This window comes from Lingula anatina, chromosome 8 (assembly GCF_051362555.1).
Source record: "Lingula anatina isolate TDL-2025a chromosome 8, LinAna3.0, whole genome shotgun sequence".
Lineage (NCBI taxonomy): Eukaryota > Metazoa > Brachiopoda > Lingulata > Lingulida > Lingulidae > Lingula > Lingula anatina.
Window position 1 is genome coordinate 15489030 of NC_141774.1, and position 21863 is coordinate 15510892.

Here is a 21863-nt window from a genome sequence, read left to right on the forward strand (position 1 = left end):
CAGTTCTTTGAAGATGTTGTACGAAAGATGTGAATACGTCTGGTCTATTACAAATGCATCTTTGCTTGCCTTTATCTTATTAGTTCGATATCAGATAGTAAGATTTAATTAAAATAATGAAACTATGCAAATTAAATTAAGTTGAGGTTATCACTTGTATGTAAAACAAATTGGAATTTTACCACGACAAAAAGGGTAATGGTGACAAAATTGTTTAGGTTGAAAAATGAGAGAGCGCTTCTGCTTTTAGACGTTGCTTTGACAAATGATAATGATTTTGTTGCATAACACCGTGAACAGTCGGTGTTGGAAACAGAATATACCTTCCTGGGTCCATATTTCATGACAATTTTATTCTGTGTTTCCTTAATGAAGATTGATAGGGATTTGCTTGCACTGAAACGTATAAATAGCGGCTTGGGTTGCAAATCTCATCGTAGAGAACTGATCCAGTCTCCTGCTACGACAACTTCCATTGGAACAATGAAATCGTGCGCTCTTCTTGTGCTCTTGGTGCTCTTTGTTGCTGTTGTCATAGAAGGTGAGAGACACAAAGTATTTAATTAAAAGTATTTAATAATGACTTGAAGTGTAAAATCTGAAGCGAAGAAAAGGGGTACGTCAGAACTGAGATCGTAATCTAGGCAGACGTTATCTCCGCTAGGGGGGAATTTAATCTGAAATGTTACATTAGTATGTCGTAATTTGACCAAAAGAGGTCGTGATCAAAATCACACCCAATAAGATATACTAAAAATGTAAAATTGTTTAAACATAAATTACAGCATCCAACTAAATAAAGTGCAGTGTTCAGTAATTCAAAATTTGCAGATAGAAGTGAGTGCTTACTGACAGTGGTATTTTGCTTCCCTTTGAAACACAAAGTGAAACGTATAATTCTGCCTTAATTTGTATTTCCATAAACTATCTTGACACTGTCAAGATAGAAAATATCTCACTATATATGCAAAACCATTATAGTATCTTCCATGAGAAATGTCTGTTCTTTGTATTTCACTCTCAAAAATAAGCTAAAACAGCCAAAAAGATTATTTGTCACTACCGACAAATACCGGTAAGAAATTGAATGGAATGGAGACCAGAAAAATGTATTTGGAGTTCACAAGGGCATGGATAGTGCCACGCATTACCCACTACTAAGCAAAGTTGGAAAGAACGCAAAATTTAAGTTCCACTATGTTGCTTTCCTTCATTAACATTTAAATTGAGAAATAACGCGTAAAATAAATGCACATGGACTTTCAGTAACACCTTTATATTTTGCATTTTTTATTTTGATATAAGACACAGCCGGACAAAGTATAGCGCGTGCTACGTGCTCCTGCTGTGGACAAACATGTCATACCGACCATGGGACTTGCTACTGCGTCGGCAAGCCCCCGAATTGCCGCTGTGGTGCCAGCGATTACACAAAATAAATGGTGCTGTGATCACATTGTTCATGCCAGTATTTTCACTAATATATATTCAGACCAGCTACTTTTTTTAACATAAATATGTTGATAACTGTGCTTATCTGAGACTGATAAAACCGATTATTAAATTCCACAAGTCAAATTGGTGATATTGTTGTTAGAGATTATGAGAAGGAATTAATGGCTCATTTAAACAAAGTGTACTGACTCCACAGAAAAGTTTTTCTTTTCATAACAAATTAAGTTTGCCTAAATGCATTAGTTTAAAGACCGAAACAGAAAACCGATATAAACGTTTCTTGAATTTTTTTTTCAAGAAAGAAAGAGAGAGAGGAGAGAAAATGAGAGTGAGCTGAGACAGAGAGAGCCATGGTGTGTGTGTGTGTGTGTGTGTGTGTGTGTGTGAGAGAGAGAGAGAGAGAGAGATTATATTATCTAAGGCAACCACATTATGTTCATTCAAGTAACTTAGTAGAACAAATGCATATTGAATTATATATGGTCATATTAATGCAACGGTTTGTTATTTTACAGTTTAAAATTACATTTTTTGTTTTGTTTTCAGGATAGCCGCCCGTCCAAAGTAAGCATGACCAGTTGGACATACGGAAGAAAACAGGAAATTAGTCACTCAGCTAAATGTACAGCTGCTGTATTTGGACTTTTTTGTGAATTTTGAGTTCAACAATAAATGGTCATAATAAAGAATGTAGTAAATACGCTGTATTTACTGCATTGTCAAAGCTCTAATTTTACTGCCTTTGTCGTTGTTGGAAATCGTTTGAATGCTTGATATGTGTATTAAGCCAATGTGTCATTAGCATTAATATTAGAGGCTCTATCATTTATTTCGTAAAAATGGATGAAAAACTAAATTCATCAAGTTCGCTTTCTTTAAACGGAATGCATATATATTACCTTCAGATGTAGTTATGGTGGGGCAATTTTGTGCATATAACAGGTTAGTCATATCAAATTTTTTGTGGCCATTGTTATGATATATTATAAACTGTATTTATGTATCATTAAAACAATGGCTACAGCTGGCTCTGCAGAAAAAAAAAAACATTTTTTCATAACAATTACCGTTTGCCGAAAGGCATAAGTTTAATGACCAAAGCAAAAATAGCGACAGAAATGTTTTTTTTTAAGAGAGAGAGAGAGAGAGAGAGAGAGAGAGAGAGAGCCATGGTGTGCATGCGTGCGTGTGTTCGAGTGATAAATAAATAATTACCCTACGATACACTTACTTAATGAAATTATAATCGCCAATATTTGCTAGGACCAAAAGATGTGAAGTATTTTCGATGACATTTTTTAAAACAATTTGTGTTACTGAAATAAGGGAGATATCTTGCTTATATAAGTGACATAAGATATCACCTGGAATTCTGACAAAACTGTAATGATAATATTTAAAAAAATATGAAGCATATTTATCATATTTAGTAGTCTGATTCTTCATATATACGTGCATATTTATTTTTATCTGTGTTCTTGCTTCTGCATTAAATTTGATAAACTGATTCACATACCAATTGTTAACAGACTGGTTTATCATCGTCGTACAAGACGCAGGGGCTTCCATTCTTACATTGTACAAGGGGCGGATCCAGAGATATTCTCTGAAAGTCTTCTAAATTATTTTTGTTGGTCCATCCTACATTTTTGACCGTCTACTGACAAAAAAATAGATACCCGTCAATCTAAACTTGAAAATCTAACCTTCTTTCCGAAAGACCAAGAAGACTGCCTAAATCCGCCCCTGTTGTACGTATTAGCTTCCCCCTAACCAAGGATTTCTCTTCTAACTACATATAATATCAAGAAATAATATTATATGATAATTTGATGCAAATGACACTTGAAGAAACTGACTCTTTAATGGTCTCTCCGCCTCTTACTCGGCTCCCCACGCGTCGTCCCTCGACCGGTTGAATTGAGAAGAGGTTTAATTAGTGTGCCCCTGCAGAGACGACGCGCGGGGAGGCATGTGAGAGGCGGAAAGACAATTAAAGGATTACGCGGTTTTCCTTTCATGTAGGTCCGACATATTTAGGGCTCGTCCTTGCTAGACCTCGGCTCTTCTCGATGTAAATGCTCTCTATTTGGCCCAAATCCTGTAAAATTCAGTTTAGAATTCAGGTCTACCTAAAAAAAAAAAAAAAAAAAAAAAAAAATTTGTTCTGAACAATTAGCAATGTCATTTTGTGACAACAACGATGCAATCATTCATGAAATGGAAGTCTATTTAAATACCAGACAAAATGTTCCGTTAATTAATAAAGAATGAATAAAGAAATATTAAAAAAAGGGAAAAGCACTCTAAAATGCAAATCTCACATCTTCCCCCGTAATTGGACTCAGTTGCCATGAGTCATGTTAAATATGACATCTAGAATAAAATCACTGGTGAAAATGCTTAACAGATGTGAGATGATCATTTGTAAACAAACACATGGGATTTAGGGGGGACAACCGTTTTGATTAAATTTGTACACACACAATACAAAATGTTTTGCATTATTTCATTTTTACTGGCATTTTGTCATACACCTACCGAAAATCGAGAACAGTAGCACTGCATGGAGCGTTATGATTCCTTCGACACGTGCTACTGTTATAAGCAGTTGGAATGATTTATGCTCCACTCTGCGTATTAAAAGTTTGGCTCAATTTCACTGCCACGGTATTTTGCCGCCTCCTGTTTTCGGCGACGCCTACAAGAGCGTGTTGCAACCACTAGGGTGTATTGCCCAAGACTCTTATAACCGTTGACACCTTTGTGCATGTAACAGCTATAGCATGCCCATAAAGCAGGATCTAAAAGGATCTTTCTGAGAGACGTTTCCATGTTTTTCAAAATAAGTGTCTTTACAGCACGATGCATGTAATGCTATTTAAGCACATAATGCTTAAAGAGACAATTTGCCTTTTGCACGACGTTTCGTATTTGATTTAGGTAGCACAATAAACGTTAAACCTTGGTCTATACATAAGAACAATATTTACTGTAGATTTCGATTTTTTTTATTTCGTAAATGGAAAAAAAAATACTGTAAATTTCAAACCTTGTCTATAAATCCCAAATGTATTTATATTTTGTAATTGGAATGTGGAAATATGAATATTTATAAGTTGGAAACGTGTTCACAAATTGTGACGTTGTCACGTTGGTGATCGATTCAAGGCTTATCTGCTGACATTTCCAAGGAAGGTGATCTTAGGCTTTATAATGGTCTAACATGAATTACTTTTCTTTGAAATTTTGAAACTAAACTGCCTATATTCCATCTCGGATGCGGAGCACAATACTGTAATGAGGACAGAAAGCATCTCTAGCAGGCGTTTATTAACTGTCTGTAAACAAAATTAAAAAAAATAAAAAAAAATAATAAATAAATAATTTCGATTGAATTTGAAATTTTGTTTATTGTGTAGATTCATTTGTTAGAAAGCAACATCCTCCTCACCAATCAACAGCAGATGATTTAGAATAGTAAAATTATTATTGCGTGCCATTGACGGTTTTACTACAACGACAAAAAAGGGTCGACTTTTTATTTTCAAAATTGTCCCGTGTGTATTAAAGAATAAAGGAAGCATGTACACTTGTAGAAAAAAAAGAAGTGCAGAAATAAATGTGCTGGTAGATTGCATTAAAAAGGAAGGACTTTAAAGAAACTAGTGATACTTGTAATTAAAAGACGCTTTAACAAATTGTTATTGTTTTATTACGTTGAGTTGTGTAATAATGATTAAGGAAATGTTTGAAAAGAAAATACCTTGCTAGGACCATATCTCATGTCGACGTTATTCTGTATGTTTCCTTGGTGAAGACTGATACTTTTTGCTTGGTAACAGAGAAAAACAAATGGAAAACTGGAGTGAATTTTCTTTAATTTGAAAGTTTAAGAAAACTTTAAAATGCTGTGAATATTCTCGCTTGCGATTTAAAGATAATACGTTGCGGCACGATGTGGTTTTCACAATTACCAGGGGTCGATATTCGATAAGATAAGATATAAAATATAATGAAAAATTAAAATTCCAAAATTGTAAGTTATGAGTTAACCCAAATAAAGGCTAAAAACATTAATAATTGAATTAAAAAAATATTTATTAAGTTTAAGGTAAATGCACAGCTCTTTCTAGATGTTGTACGAAAGATTTGAATACGACTGGTTTAATGCAAATGCATCTTTGCGTGCTTTTATCTTATGCGTACCAGTTCGATATTAAAAAGTTATATTCCCATTTTTAATGCAAAAATAAAAAAAAATGAATAAATAAATAAATAAATAAAGATAACAATATTGAATAAAGTAATAATAAACTATTTGACCAAAATCCTGTTGAATTCAGTTAAAATAGATTTATTCAGGTCCACTTAAAAATAGAAATCATTATTCTGAACAAGTAACAGTGCGGTATTTATATAAGAATATAATTTGAATTTATATCTAGCAACCAGACAAAATGTTCCGTCAATTAATAAATGAATAAAGAAATATTACAAAAGAGAAAAAACTAAAAAAAAAAAATCAAATATACACTGGTAGTTTGTATTTAGTTACCATGGGTCATGTTAAATATGACATCTAGAATAAAATCACTCGTGAAAATGGCTAACAGACGTGAGATGATCATTTGTAAACAAACACGTGGGATTTAGGGTGGGACAACATTTTTGACCAAGTCTGTACACACGCAATATCCAATATTTTGCATTATTTCATTCATGTTGGTATTTTTTCATTCACCTACCGAAAATAGCAGTGGACAGTAGCACTGCATGGCGCGTTATGCTTCCTTCGACACGTGCAATGTATTGTGGTTCACTCTGCAAGTGAAAACTTTGCCTCAGTTTCACTGCCACGCAATTTTGCCATTCTTTGACAGTTATGATCTAACTTCTTTGGCTGTTGTAATGTGTGTTGGCTACAGTCACTGGATGACTATTGCGATGACCCTGTAGCAACGGTGTGTCGTTACCGAGCGAGACACCTGTAACAACACAATAGGCATCTTTAATGCTGTTTCTCTTTATTTTTCTTTGATTTGACATCATTGTTTGCTGGGTCTGATACTGGAGTTTGTGACCCATGTTCCTTCTCCAGATCATTTAACCTATGTTTGGGGTAAATGGCCGTTGGCTCTTAAAGGAGCTAGCCGCCCTTTGTCGGGTTTTGTTTTTAGTCCTGCTGGGCAAGCCCAGTGGGGGAGCCGTTTTAGCCGCAGACAACAGGTAGTACTGGTTTACGTTACCACTAGCAGGCGAAACTGACTTGACTGGCTTAGCATTTCTAGCGGGCTTTAATTAAACGTTTTAAGGCACAATTATTAGTTTCGCTGTGTGTTTCAAAAGGAAGCGAAATACCATTGTAAGTATAAGCACTCACAACTGCCTATCTGCAGTGTATGAAATGGCCGCCTGCCCGCCAGCCCGAGGCTGGTAACTTTCAGGCCGGGCGGGTAAGATTTGCAAATTACCCGCCCGACGGGCTGGCTAATTTACAGCCTATTTTCACCTTTTATTTTGTCTATGTTCACAAGCGATTTCAGCAAAATAAACTCACTGTTTTCACCCACTTTCACAGAAGCAAAGAACTAACCATAGCTTGCAATCGAACGCTCGTATCGAAATGTAACCAACAGTCTCCCTCTCAGTGGCCTCGTTTTCGAAGTTCCGTCTGTGTGATATGAAGTTGAAAGACAATTTGAAACGAGGCACATTGTTCTTAACCAGCTTCAGTGCACAGCAGATAACGTTACGTCATTGTTTTGTGTAGAGGAGATACCGCGAGTAGCAATTTGTAGGTTGAGAGTAATAAAAATGTGATAGTATAAAAAGTTACGATATTGATTAAATAGACTTATAGGTACATGAAGTGCTTATAATCAACAGTAATAAAGGCAACGGAGGCAAATTAAAGGAGAATTTTACAAAAATTTGAATCCCAAAATTATGAGTGAACGTGCGAGTTTACGCCGTGCGTCAGATATAGTTCTTTTCCCACGTGCTTTCATCCTGGGCTGTCAAAAATGAAAAAAATTCTATCAAGTCCGATAGAGAAGTTCACAAAAGAAAAACAATTGAGGAAAGAAATAAAAATAACAAAGATTACGACAGAACCAGAACAAATTGGGACCCATGGAAATTAAGGTGACTTCAATTTGCAAATAGTCGAGCGGCAACATTTTTTGTGGTAGGCCTAACTCGAAAGTATCACGCATTGCGACCGAGCGCAAGCATCTCGATCCAATAACTCGCCCATACTCGCCCCATATAATATATTGTAGCCTCTATGTGATATATATATAGCTATTCTCAATAAGCAATGAATTGACTACCCCCCCCCCCCGCCCTCCCTCAGGACTGTCTATGGGCGATTAGCGTGCAGGACCGTTCCCGACTGCTTTTTGAAGCTTAAAATCGATATTCAAAGGGACCCTCATGCTGAATTCTTTCTTCTTTATTGTCAGCAAAGAGATCGATTTATTTGACAACAATATATATATATTTGGTCATACTTGTTGCTACACAGAAAAGCAAAAATTATGATCATGAAATCGGAATAATAGTTATAAATGAATTATTGAAGAAGAAATGAGACAGCCTGCAAGGTGAACATAAACTGAATTGACTACCCCCCCCCCCCCGCCCTCCCCCGCCCACTAAAGGGCCCTGAAAATTTTTGGTATTTTAGATGGTGAATGGTGCCATTTGGTATGGTTTAGAACTATGATTCAACTAGTGAAAGTCTTATTTCAAGAGGTGAGTTTTTTTTTTTGCAGAAATTAAAAGGGGGGCGTCAGGGCCCCCTGACCCCCCTCTAAATCCAACACTGACAAGGTATCATTCGGTAGAAAATCCAACCAATTTCTAAATTTCCATGCATAAGGCATGATATTGCCCTTTCATTTCCAAATTACTCTCCCAAGAATGCATTCTATACCCCCTCAGCATACCTCTCTTAACTCTAGGGGTTATTATACCTAGGGCAGGTAACTACATGGCCGGGCTGGTAACTTTTCAGAGTTACCTGCCCGGCGGTCTGGCTAGTAATTTCCTTGAATTTCATACACTGCTATCTGCAAATTTTGAATTACTTTACAAATTTTGAATTACTTTTTTAGTTTATCTTATTGAGTGTGATTTCGATCACGACCTTTTTTGTCAAGTTATGACATACTAATGTAACATTAAAATTAAATTTGCCCCTAACGGAGATAATATCTGCCTAGATTACGGTCTCAGTACTGACGTATCTCTTGTCTTTGCGTCCGTTACGCTTTAAGTCATTATAAAAACTTTGAGAATCTCACCTTCTATGACAACAGTGGCAAAGAGTACTATGAGCACAAGAAGAACGCAAGACTTCACTGTTCCAATGGACGTGGTCCTATCAGGAGACTCGATCAGTTCTCTACGATGAGATTTCCAGCCCAAGCCGCTATTTATACGTTTCTGTGCAAGCAAATCCCTATCAATCTTCAGCAAGGAAACACAGAATAATAATGTCATGAAATATGGTCCCAGCAAGGTATTTTCTGTTTCAAACTTTTCCTTAATCATTTATACACGGTGTTACGTAAGAAAACCATTATCATTTGTCAAAGCGACGTCTAAAAGCAGAAGCGCTCTCTAATTTTGTTTTCTTTTTCTCCTTTTTTAGTTCCTAACCTAAACAATTTTGCAAACATTGCCCTTTTCCTGTCGTGATACAAATGATAGGCAAAACTTAATATAATTTTCATTGTTGCATTATTTTAATTCAAATTCTGAAAAAAAGTTTATTTTGTAAGGGAAATCTTACTCTCTAATATCTATACATAAGATATGCATAAAATACAAGCACGCAAAAGATGCACTTCCAGTAGACCCGTCGTATTCGCATCTTTCGTACAACATCTGAAAAAATGCTGTGAATTTATCTTAAACTGAATAAATAAAAACAATAATTTAATTATTGCTACTTTTAAAGATTAATTTTATTTTACTCGCGGCTTATATTTGTTGAATTATAAATTTCACTATATTTTCTTCTTATATTATTGGAAACTGACCTCTGGACTTTCTTGAGAAAATCAGACCATCCAGCAATATTTTAACTTTAAATCGCCATTGAGAAGTTTCACAACTTTCGTTTTAATGATGAAAAACTTCCCCTTGATTCTGTATTCTGCACTCGCCAAACACAGCTGCAAAAGATATTCCTTTATTATATGGACTATTTTGTGGCTGGTAAAGAAATATTCTCGCCCCTAATGATTGCATAAATACAATATGTAAATGTATTAAAATTTTATCAATCTTCAACAAAGACACATACAGAATGAGATATGGTCCCAGCAAGGTATTTTCTGTTTCAAACATTTCCTTAATCATTATTACGTAACTCAACGTAAAAAAACAATTATCATTTGTTAAAGCGATCTTAATGACAAGTATTACCTGCTTGTTCAAAGTCCGCCCTGCTTAATGCAATCTACCAGCACATTTATTTCTGCACTTCTTTTTTTCTACAAGTATACATGCTTCCTTTATTCTTTAATACACATAGAATAATATCAAAAATTAAACCGAGCCTTTTTGCCGTTGAAATAAAACAGTCACTTACACACTATGATTCATTCTTAAACATCTGCTGTTGATTGGTGAGGAGGATGTTACCTTTTAGCAAATGAATTTACCACGTATATGATAAACAAAATGACAAATTCAATGAAAACTAGTCAATTTGTTTAGTTTAATTTGCATTTTTATAATTCATCTTGACACTGTCAAGTTAGAAAATATATATATATATATATATATATATATATATATATATATATATATATATATATATATATATATATATATATACGTAAAACCATTATAGTCTCTTCTATGAGGTGTGCCTGTCCTTTGTAAATCACTCTCAAAAATATGCTAAAACAATCCAAAATATTATTTGTTACTACAAACAAGAACCAGTTATAAATTTTATTTAGACCAGGAAAATGTATTTGTTCAGAATGGGCAAAGATGGTGCCACCAATTACTGGCACTACTCCTAAGCAAAATTAGAAAGAACACACGTTTTATGTCCACTGTGATATTTTCTTCAATTAACATGTGAATTGAGAAATTACGCGCAAAATAAAGGCACATGGACTTTCAGTAACACGTTTTTATTTTCATTTTTTAAAGATAGACACAGCTGGGCAAAGTGTAGCTAGTGCTTCGTGCGCATGCTGTGGTCACACGTGTAGCAGCGACCATGGGAGTTGCAGGTGCGGCGGAAGGCCACCCCACTTCTACTGCCTTGCAGTTGATCAGACAACAACAAATTACGTAAGGGGTGTTGTGATGAGATTGTTCATAGCAGTGTTTCCACAAATACATTAAGGCCAGCTACAAGTTACACATAAAAATGTTGATTATTGTCCAAACCTTAGACTAGTAAATTCTACAAATCAATTTGGTGATATTGTTGTGAGAAATCATGAGAATGTATTAATGGCTTGTAAAAACACCACCAAAGAAAACTTTATAATAGAAAATACAGTTTGCCCAAAGTTATTAGTTGAGAGACCGGAAAAAAATAATGAGATGGACGGTCTTGTAAAATCTATTAAAGAGAGAGATAAAATGTGGGGGAGGGAAGGTGAGGCGGAAGGAGAACCAGGTTGTACGTGTGTATGTCATTTACTCTGTCATATTTGGCGTTTATTTCGAAACCTCTATTCTTGACTTCAACAACATTTCTGCGCTTAAGTCATAAAATTATGTATGTAATTTTCTCTAATTGGGGGGAAACCAAGGATATATAAGTAGCCCCTTTTCAACGAAACATATGTTAATAGCAGTATTTAATCTGAGCAGATATCCAGCACGTGCTGGTAATTATAGTTTAAATGAATAGCAATATAGTGATAGAGTATAGTGATATAGGTTTACACAGGTCATCATCATTTAGAGCCTATAGTGTTCCACTGTTAGACAAAGGCCTCAGCATGCTTTTTCAATTGTTTCCTATCCTGAGCCTCAGATTTCCAGTTTGGCCAAGGTTTCTTCTTCCACGACTTCCAGTAGTCCCTCCATCGTTTCACTGGCCTTCCTCTTTTTCTTTGTCCATACCTTGGGGTCCATTCTGTAAGCCTGATTGTCCACCTATTGTCCTTCATTCTTTTGACATGTCCTGCCCACCTCCATTTCATTTCTTTAACTGTGAGCAGTACGTCCTTCACTTTGGTCTGTTCACGTAACCATACATTCGTTTTCCGCTCTCTTGGATTGATGTTCAACATAATTCTTTCCATCTTTCTCTGAGCTACTTGTAGCTTGTGTTCCATCGAGGCATTCAGTGCCCAGGTCTCTGAACCATAGGTGATTGCCGGCAGCACACAAGCATTGAACACTTTCTTTTTCAGGCGGGTAGGAAGGTTGCTCTTGAAGATGTCATTGTGCTTCCCATATGCTGCCCATCCTGCTTTTATCCTTCGTTGGATTTCTTTCTCCAGTGTTCGATCACTAAGGCTGAACCGTTGCCCAAGATATATATACTCTTCCACTGCTTCTATCTCTTTGGTGTTGACTTTCACTGTGCAAGGGGTGGTTAGTGGTCCAAACATCACCTTTGTCTTGCTGGTGTTCATCTTTAGCCCATTTTTTGCGCTTTCATCTGCTAACGCCTGTAGCATTTCTTCTAGGTCTTTTGCATCATCTGCTACTATTATGATGTCGTCTGCAAACCTAAGGTGATTGAGCCTGGTACCATCTATGTTTATGCCCTTGTCTTGCCAGTCTAGATCCCTGAATATACGTTCCAATGCTGCTGTGAACAGTTTAGGAGAGATTGTATCTCCTTGGCGTACACCTTTCTTGATCCTGATCTTATTGGTGGTCTTGTGTAGTTTGACTGTTACAGAGCTATCGGTGTTTATGTCTCTGAGGACGTCTATGTATCCATCTTCGATCCCTAGATCTTGCAGGGATGCCAGTATATACTGGGTTTCTACTGAGTCGAAGGCTTTTTCATAATCAACGAATGCTACACATAGTGGAATGTTATACTCGAGACATTTCTCTTTGAGCTGGTTGACAGTGTGCATATGATCAGAAGTGGTGTACTGGCCTCTGAAACCTGCTTGTTCCTTTGGCTGCGCTTCATCTAGTTGTCTTGTTAGCCTTTCGGTCAATATTTTCGTGTAAATCTTGTAAAAATTAGAAAGTAGGCAGATGGGTCTGTAATTCTTGATGTCTTTCCTATTGCCCTTTTTGAACATTATGATCATGTTGGCGTTCTTCCATGCTACACAGGTAATTCGTAGGAAAAATGTGTGCACATCAGCCCTTTTCGATGGGGCAGCTAGTGAAACTGCATAGAAATAAGCATGAGATGCCCCACTGTTGTATATGTAATACTGGTAATAACTAGATAGAATACGAAATACATAGATAAATTAAAAGAGGACGAACATACACAATCAAAGTACTATACCAGCTGTGTGCAACCCTTTCTTTAAACTGAAACTCTCTTTACAACTAAGTTTATCATCTGATCCGGGGATCAATTTTTCACCAATAAACATAGTTGGTGAAGCTTCTAGATTTAAAATGAAAGACAATGCATTGTCTTACGATCAGGTTTTCTTTCTGGTTTCAAATAAGATTAAATTTAAAAAAATAGAAAATAGAAAAGAACTAAAAATTCAAGCCTCCTATCTTCACTGATAGTTTGTATTTAATTGCCATGAGTCATGTAAAATTTGACGCATAGAATAAAATCACTGGTGAAAATGGTTAATAGATAAGAGATGATCATTTGAAAACAAACACATTAGATTTAAGTTAAACGTTAAACCTTGATTTATATATGAGAAAAGATATTTTACCGGAAATTTTAAAACTTTTCCATAAATCCCAGACTTGTTTTATATTTTGTAAATGGAATGGGGAAACATGGATATTTATAAGTTGAAAACAGGTTCATAAGTCACGTTGGTGATCGATTAAAGGCATATCTGCTGAAATTTCCACCGAGGGTGATCTTCGGCTTTATACCTGTAATTGTTAAATATGTATAACTTTTTTTGAAATTTAGAAACTTAATTACCTACAAACCACCTCGGATTTAGAGTACAATAATATTATGATGACAGATAATTAGCATCACTAGCGAGCGTTAATTAACTGTTTATAAACAAAACAAATTGATTAAATTCCATTTAGTTCGTACTTTTGTTTATCATGCATGCAGTAGATTCATTTGCTAGAAAGTAACATCCTCCTCGCCAATCAAGAGCAGACGTTTAAGAATAAACCGTAGTAAAATTATCATTTTGTGTCAGTGTCGATTTTACTATAATGACGAACATTTATTTTTTCAATTTTGAAATTATTCCGTGTGTATTAAAGTTGGGAGGAAGTTTGCACGCTTGTAGAGAAAAGAAATGAAGATATAAATTAATATGCTCGTAGATTGCACTGAATAGAAAGGACTTTGAACAAGCAGATAATACTTGTCACTAGAGGACGCTTTAACAAATGATAATGATTTTCTTACGTTCAGCTTGTAATAATGATAAAGGAAATGTTTGAAAGAGAAAATACATTGCTGGGACCATATATCGTTCTGTATGTGTCCTTGTTGGAGACTGATAATTTTTTTGCCTCATAAAAGAGAGAATAAAGATGGAAACTGGAGTTAATTATCTGAATTTTGAAAGTTTTAGGCGTATTTTACAAATGCTGTGAATATTCTCTTTTGCAATTTAAAGATAAAACATTTTGGAACGATCTGATTTTTTCACTATCCAGGGGTCTATTTTCAATAAGATAAGGAATGAAATATAGTGAAAACTAAAATCCCAAATTGTAAGTTATGAGAAAAATAAAAACTATAAACAACAATTATTAAGTTTCTAAATAATCAATATTTAGTTTAAGGTAAATGCAAATCCTTCCAGATGTAGTACAAAAGATATGAATATGACCGGTCTATTGCAAATGCATCTTTGTGTGCTTTTATCTTATGCGTAGCAGTTTGATATTAGGGAGTTAGGTTCCCCTTTTAGGCTTAAAATTAAAATAATAAAGCAAAGAAATTAAATTAAATTGTGATTATCACTTGTATGCAATTTATTTGGAATTTTACCACTACAGAAAATGGTAATGTTTTCAAAATTGTTTAGGATAGAAAAAAAAAATAAAAATAAAAAAGAGAAAAAGAAAAAAATATGAGAGAGTGCTTCTGCTTTCAGACGTCGCTTCGACAAATGGTAATGGTTTTCATGCAAAACACCGTGAATAAATTATCAAGGTAAAGTTTGAAACAGAAAATACCTTGCTGGGACCATATTTCATGACAATGTTATTCTGTGTTTACTGGATTGATAGGGATTTGTTTGTACAGAAACGTATAATAGCGGCTCGGGTTGCAAATCTTATAGTTGAAAACTTATTAAGTCTCCTGCTGGGACAACATCCATTGGAACAATGAAGTCTTGCGCACTTCTTGTGCTCTTGGTGCTCTTTGCCACTTTTGCTATAGAAGGTGAGCGATACCATGCACTTAAGGTGTTATAAACAGTAAATTCTGAAGCAAAGTATAGAAATAAACTCACAGTTGAGTGCAAGCTTCAGGCAGAGGATATATCTCGGCTTAGTAGAGATTGATTTAGAAATTTTACGTTGATATATCAAAACCTGACTTACAGAGGCCGTAGTTAGAAACATATCTAATAAGATATACTTAAATTTAGAAAAATATGATTTATTGAATTTAGCATCCATGAAGTGGCGGTGATCAGCAATTCAAAATGTGCAGATAGGCTGTTGTGAGTGCTTAGAAATTGGTCATTCCTTCGTTTTAAAACTGTATGTGATATATCAAGCGCCCATCTTAAATAATTACATCTTTCTTTTCAGTTAATTTTCATGACGTTATTATAATTTATTATCCTTATCGCATAATCATCTTTACTTGCCCCTTTCGTACAGTATTCCTGTGATTCCTGTGACTCCTCGCCACAAAAGTTTTCATGTAAAAAATAAACAGAGCAAAAATGTCTTTCAATGTCTGGAGTATTATAAAATAATTGTAATATTTAAATGTATTTGCATTTCTATAACTTATCTTCTCACTGTTGACGTAAGTTAAACTATATCTTAATATACATTCAAAACGATTTCAAGGGTCTCTTTTCCACAGTAGATATTTGTTGATCACTCTCAAAAATAAGCTAAAATCTAACACTTACAACAAATAATTGTGAAAAATTCCACAGTATCTCGTACAGGAAAATGTAATTGGAGTTTAGAAAGGGCCTCGATGATGCCGCGAATTAATGGTACCATTCCGTAGTGAAATTGAAAAGAACATGGCTATTTTGTTCCGCTGTATTACTTTACTTCACTAACATTTAGATTTAGAAATTTCACTCAAAATAAACACAAATGGTTTTTGAGGAACATGCTCATCGTTGCCATTTAATTATATTTTATACAGAAACATCCAAGTAACCTAGCCATGTAGCATTTGCATCTGCTATGATCACTTGTTTCAAAGAATGAAATTGAACAAATGGGCATGAACAAAAAAAAAAAAAAAAAAAAAAAAAAAAAAAAAAAATTGTTTCCTCTCTGTTAATTTATATCACTACCATCTAGAAAATTTAAGTAAGATATATTCCTCTGGTCTTTTGAAAAGATGCTTAATTTTGCCATTTGTATTTTTATATAGATACATCCGGGCAATGTACAGAACCTATATGCATCTGCTGTGGTAACGTGTGTAATAACGTCCTTGGAATTGGAATTTGCAGGTGCCTTGGAGTCCCACCCAACTGCCACTGTCCGATAATTGATTAGATCACATAAGGTAAAATGTGTTGTGATGAGATTGTTCATAGCAGTGTTTTCACAAATAAAAGCTACATTTTAGACCAGCTACATGTTACACATAAAGAATGTTGATTATTGTCCAAGGCTGAGCCTGATAAACTGATTAGTAAATTCTGCAAATCAATTTGGTGATGTTGTTGTGAGAAATCATGAGAGTATATTAATGGCTTGTAAAAACACCACCACACAACAGCTTTTTAATAGCAAATACAGTTTGACCAACGTTATTAATTTAGAGCCCGAAAAAAATAACAAGACGAACGGTCTTGTAAATTCTATTAGAGAGAGAGAGAGAGAGAGAGAGAGAGGAGGGAGGGGGGTGGAAGGAGAATTAGAGAACCAGGCTGTACGTTTGTATGCCATATACTCTGATTGTAATATGTGGCGTTAATTTCCATTCAATTTTGTGATAAAGTCTAATGCAAGTTATATAATGTGCGTTCAAATAAGTAAATAGAAAAAAAATGAACATCGTGTTGTAAATGATCAGTTAAATACAATGGTTAATTATTTAATATTTTATAATAACAATGCTTTTTTTTTGTTCGCAGTTGACCCTTCCATCGAGGGTAAGCATGACCAGTTGAAACTAAAGAAGAAAACAGAAAACTAGTCACTCAGCTCAATGTAAAGCTGTTGTATTTAGATATTTTTGTGAATTTTGAGTTCAACAGTTAGTGGTCATAATAAAGATTGAGTAAATGCGTATTTACTGCTTTGTCAAAGGTCTCATTTTGCTGCCCTTGTCTTTGACGTTTCTTTTCGATCCGATGCGTTGGGAATCTTTTGCTTAAAATTAATTATATCTAAAATAAATAAATAAATAAATAAATAAATAAATAAATAAATAAATAAATACTACGAAACACCTTATTAACTTCTAACAGCCAAATCTGGCTTGGACAAAGAAATGTTTAGGGTGTTTTAAAAATTATAAATACAATTGCACAGGCATATTGGTATTGTTAAACTACTCCTTTAATAGAGTGGCTAAACACAGTGCTTTGTGATTAAAAATTAAACAGAAAAAAAGAAAGTAAATTTGAAAAACAGATTTGACTTCTCTATAAATTCAGCTCAATTTATTTTTTAAATTTGCACTTTGTTACAAGTACACATTGAAAAATATGCTGATTTCTTGAAATAAATATAAACATAAACGCGTGTAATAATAATAATAAATACCTCATCTCACCTAACTGTTTTTATGGTACTCCCACAGCTTCGTAAGCATGGTTCTCTTTAGTGAGTACCATGACAAGAAAGCTTCCCTGGAGGTGGGACAGGGTTATTGCACTTTGAATATTATTTCATTCATTTCCTTCCTAAAATCCTAAAAACGGTAGTCCCCGGACCTAAAATCCTAGAAACGGTAGTCCCCGGACCTAAAATTCTATAAATGGTAGTCCCCCGGACCTAAAATCCCAGAAATGGTAGTCCCCCGGGCATAAATACCCATTAAAAATTATTCCCTTATAGGCCATTTATTCAAGGTACATAGGCCCATTGTACACACATCCCTGGAATTATATATCTGCGTATAACGTAGTGTGACGTCTAATAATATTGCATATTAAACATCATAAAAATTGAAAGTTTACTTTATAATTAGACTTGCTTGTTCTCCGAATAACTCCATTACTCTACATAATGTTCTTACTTTTTTGGATCGTAAAATCCCTAACTATGCAAGGTTACTTTTTATTGACTATAGTTCTGCTTTTAACACGATATCGCCTTTTAAACTTCACGAAAAACTTATTAACTCTCTCCATTTTAGTAAATCACTTAGTAATTGGATTTTAAATTTCTTAATTAATCGTACTCAACAGGTCAAAGTCGGCAATAACTTTTCCAAGACTATAGAGATAAATACTGGCACGCCTCTCTTATATTCTCTGTTTACATCCGACTGTGTTGCTTCGTATCCTGATTGCTTGATTGTTAAGTTTGCGGATGATACCACCTGCGCTGGCCTTATTAGCACTTCCGAGTCTGACTATCGAAATCAAGTTTCGGCCCTTGTTTCATGGTGCTCTGAAAACGACCTCGAGCTTAATGTTAAAAAGACAAAAGAAATTATTGTAGATTTTAGGAAAAACCCAACAGAAATTAGCCATCTTACGCTGAATGGTTCTGAGGTTGAAATAGTCAGACATTTCAAATTTCTTGGCATACATATATCTGATGATCTTAAATGGCACATTAACATAGATGATTTTGTCCGCAAAGCTCAGCAAAGACTACTTTCTACGACGATTGAGGTCATTCTATGTCAACCAAGAACTGCTGGCAAAATTTTACCGGGCTGTGATTGAGAGTGTGCTAACACAATCTTTTACCGTCTGGTACAGTAGTGCTTCAGTAGAGAACAAGAATCGCATGAATCGCGTAGTAAAAACTGCCAGGCGCATTGTAGGTAGGGACCTGCCGTCTATTGAATGTTTGTATACGAGACAAGTGCTCAAGAAAGTAAAGTCAATCACGAGTGACCCTGGTCACCCAGCGAATAGCCTACTTATGCATATGTCAACAAGCCGACTGCGGTCATTAAAAGCAACCTCCACGCGCACTAAGAATAGTTTTTATCCATCAGCAGTACGTATTTTTAATGAACAAAATGTATTTTAATAATTCCACTGTATCACATTTTATCGACAGATCATACCAATTTTCATTTTATATTTGTATAAATATGACAATAAATTATTATTATTAAATTATTATTATTATTATTCTGAGTTGCTGTTGTCTCGATAGGGTACGTGCCCTCCTGAAGATATTGGAAAATAACTTCAACTTCGGGCCTGGTCCGGGTGCTGCTTGTCCCTTCCATATCAAACGTCTAGAGGGGGTGGTATTCATATATGAGCGGTTTTTATAGTAGAACAAGGTAGCGTGTGACATCTAGTTATGTCTGTAACCAATCAAAAATTTGCTAAGTGGCAAAAATGACGACCAGGATAAAACAAAAGAAAAAAAATTCACACGAAAAGTAAACATAATTTTATATTTGTAAACGAAATTCGAACCTCCATCCACTTACACAATTACTCTGTATAACATCCATTACACTGCACAGCCTGACCACTACACCAGGGAGACGAACTGGCAAACCATCGATTTTACGGGGTACTTATATGTGCTCACTAAAGCATACTATTACTGCCAATAGTCATTATCCACTAGTTTAAATGGTCGGACATAGTTATAGGGCAGACCTTCATTCCGTTGACTAATGTAAACGTAATGCAGGTCCGCCAGGAATAGAAGTCCTACCCTTTATTATATCAGGAATGCAGGTCCCATTAGGACTACTATTCCTCAGGAACGGTGGTCTGTAGGACCTGCATTCCGTTCACACCGCACAATATAAGTATGTTCACTTTTAATAGTTATGAATTTAAACGTACCTTTAGAAGACGTGGAACAGACGAGGTCAGAAGGAATTGCAGTCACCAGGTTACAAATTGCTCTTTGTGAAGGATTTGAGGAAATATAGATTTTGAAGTCGACTGCAGGCAGCTACTTTTTTGAAGGTATACACATTATTGTTGAATTATCCCTTCAGTTATTGTAATACAGGACATGCATGATTTTAATTTGTACCATCATGGTAAATAAAGGGGCAGAAAAGTATCAGTTGCGGATTGAGAGTTAATGAAGAATAACACAAAAATTCTCCAGTGTGATAAGGTTACTATAATATTTACTGCCATGTTCATTAGCCATTGTTGATATGATTTTCCAAAACCTTTTCTGGATGTTTACATACTAGATAATATATATATATATATATACAAGATACCGATCAAAAAGAATGCAAAGATGTAAACTAGATGTGTAAAACAAGACCTAATACTGGTCAGTTAGTATGGATAAAAAAATGGCAGCTTTGATAATTGTTTGGCAGAAATAAAATGATTTTTCAGAGCTGTACATAGCACATCCATTGAAATAGTACAACCCATCCAACTTCTACCATATGTTCATAAATGTGCAAAGAAAATTACTTTCCTTCAACGCCATATCCGTGCACAAAAGTAAGAAAAATCCATAAATGCACATCTTTATTGGAAAGTATAAAATGCACATTTATAATAAGAACAAAAAGTTGCTTTTCAGTTTAAAAGTGTTTTAATCCTGTAGCTAAACAGGTTATAAGACGAGTACTGCCACTAGTCAGAAGAAATCTTCCCAGTTAATGGTAGCATTAGTTTATGGTATAGTAATATCAAATCAGTAGAGATACAAATGCTGACAAAAATTTAAAAAAAAAAAAAAAAACATTAAGTGAGTGGGAGATGGCCTGCTCCCTGTCCTCTAATTTGTGACCAACATCTAAGAAATAAAACGTGTACATCGTCCTATAGAGGAAGATAAATTTGTCTGTGATTTTCCAATTTCAAGTAAGGATTACCCTGTGATCTCCCACAGGGAGTCGGTGGTATTGTCAGGATATAATATATGCACTTTTGTTGCATACTGGTATTGTCTTTTTCCCATCTTTGTTGCATACTGGTATTGTCTTTTTCTAATGGGCACTGTCTTTGTATTTCCTCTAAATTAATCTGGAAATAACTTGCACAGGGTAAATGTTCGTAAAATATACTCCACTTATTGGTTTCTGTGTCCAATACTATAAAGGTAGACCGATAGTTTATACTAGTACTTTAGGGAGACATTGTAAAGAAAAACATTATGTTGATAAAAACAACTGGTGGAAACAACTGCATACACACCGTGTTGGCTGAATACTGTGATCTTTATTGGTCTGCAATTTGTTTCTTGTTCCTTTTTGGTCTCACTGTGCTCATTTCAGGTTTGCTGAAAAGAAAAGGATCCCATCATGTACAAATATTTCAAACTCTAATATATAGTTCATTCAAATTATGCAGCACAACAGTCCTTGGCATAAGGGACTTATTTATATTTCTTCATCATAAATGCTTCCATTTTGCATGCCATTAAAAATATGATGCATCAGCAAGCCTACCTGCCCTGAGCTTTGTTGCTCCCACTAGCTTTCCGACCAACTGGTGAAAGATCTTCAGCTTCTTTCCCCTGAATAAACCAATTACATAGTCAAAATAAATAAATAACATTAGTCTAAATATATAACATATTCCTCAACCCTCTACTAGTCATATTATCTGAAACACTTCAACTAACTCACGCTATCAACATTTACAAAACAACATTTTATCCAGCAAACTTGGATAATGGAATTATTTTATGTGATATCTATTTCCTCGATAAGAGTGAGGTCACCCGTACACGAAAAACATGTGCTTACATCGTTTTATTATCTGTACATGTAATATAAGCTAATATCCGAACGTGATTTATTCATTTTTAAATTGTCTGGACTTGGAGACTAAGCAAGTCTGATAATATAGACGTTCCTCAAGACATTTGCGTCTCGTTATACGCAACGTATACTTATCGGAAACATATGCATAAAATGCGCATCGCTAGACTTTTTATTACGTGACATAATGTATAAATAACTCAAAACTAAATCACGCGCT

General features: G+C 34.9%; 3 long non-coding RNA genes across 3 annotated transcripts in view; 2 read left to right on the top strand and 1 right to left on the bottom strand.

Annotated features, from left to right (window-relative positions):
• Nucleotides 1–454: 454 nt before the first annotated feature.
• LOC106168921 (uncharacterized) overlaps nucleotides 455–21863 on the top strand; it is a 58412-nt gene continuing 37003 nt past the window's right edge. The window contains exon 1 of the long non-coding RNA XR_015330954.1: nucleotides 455–541. This is a non-coding gene — a long non-coding RNA (uncharacterized LOC106168921). The remainder of the gene's footprint in view (nucleotides 542–21863) is intronic.
• LOC147760460 (uncharacterized) lies at nucleotides 4460–8843 on the bottom strand. The gene is made up of 4 exons (XR_015330937.1): nucleotides 8766–8843; nucleotides 6204–6443; nucleotides 5222–5289; nucleotides 4460–4796 (listed from the first exon to the last, which is right to left on the bottom strand). It is a non-coding gene; the product is annotated as an uncharacterized LOC147760460 (long non-coding RNA).
• Nucleotides 16176–17040, top strand: LOC106162193 (uncharacterized). The gene is made up of 2 exons (XR_015335648.1): nucleotides 16176–16309; nucleotides 16884–17040. It is a non-coding gene; the product is annotated as an uncharacterized LOC106162193 (long non-coding RNA).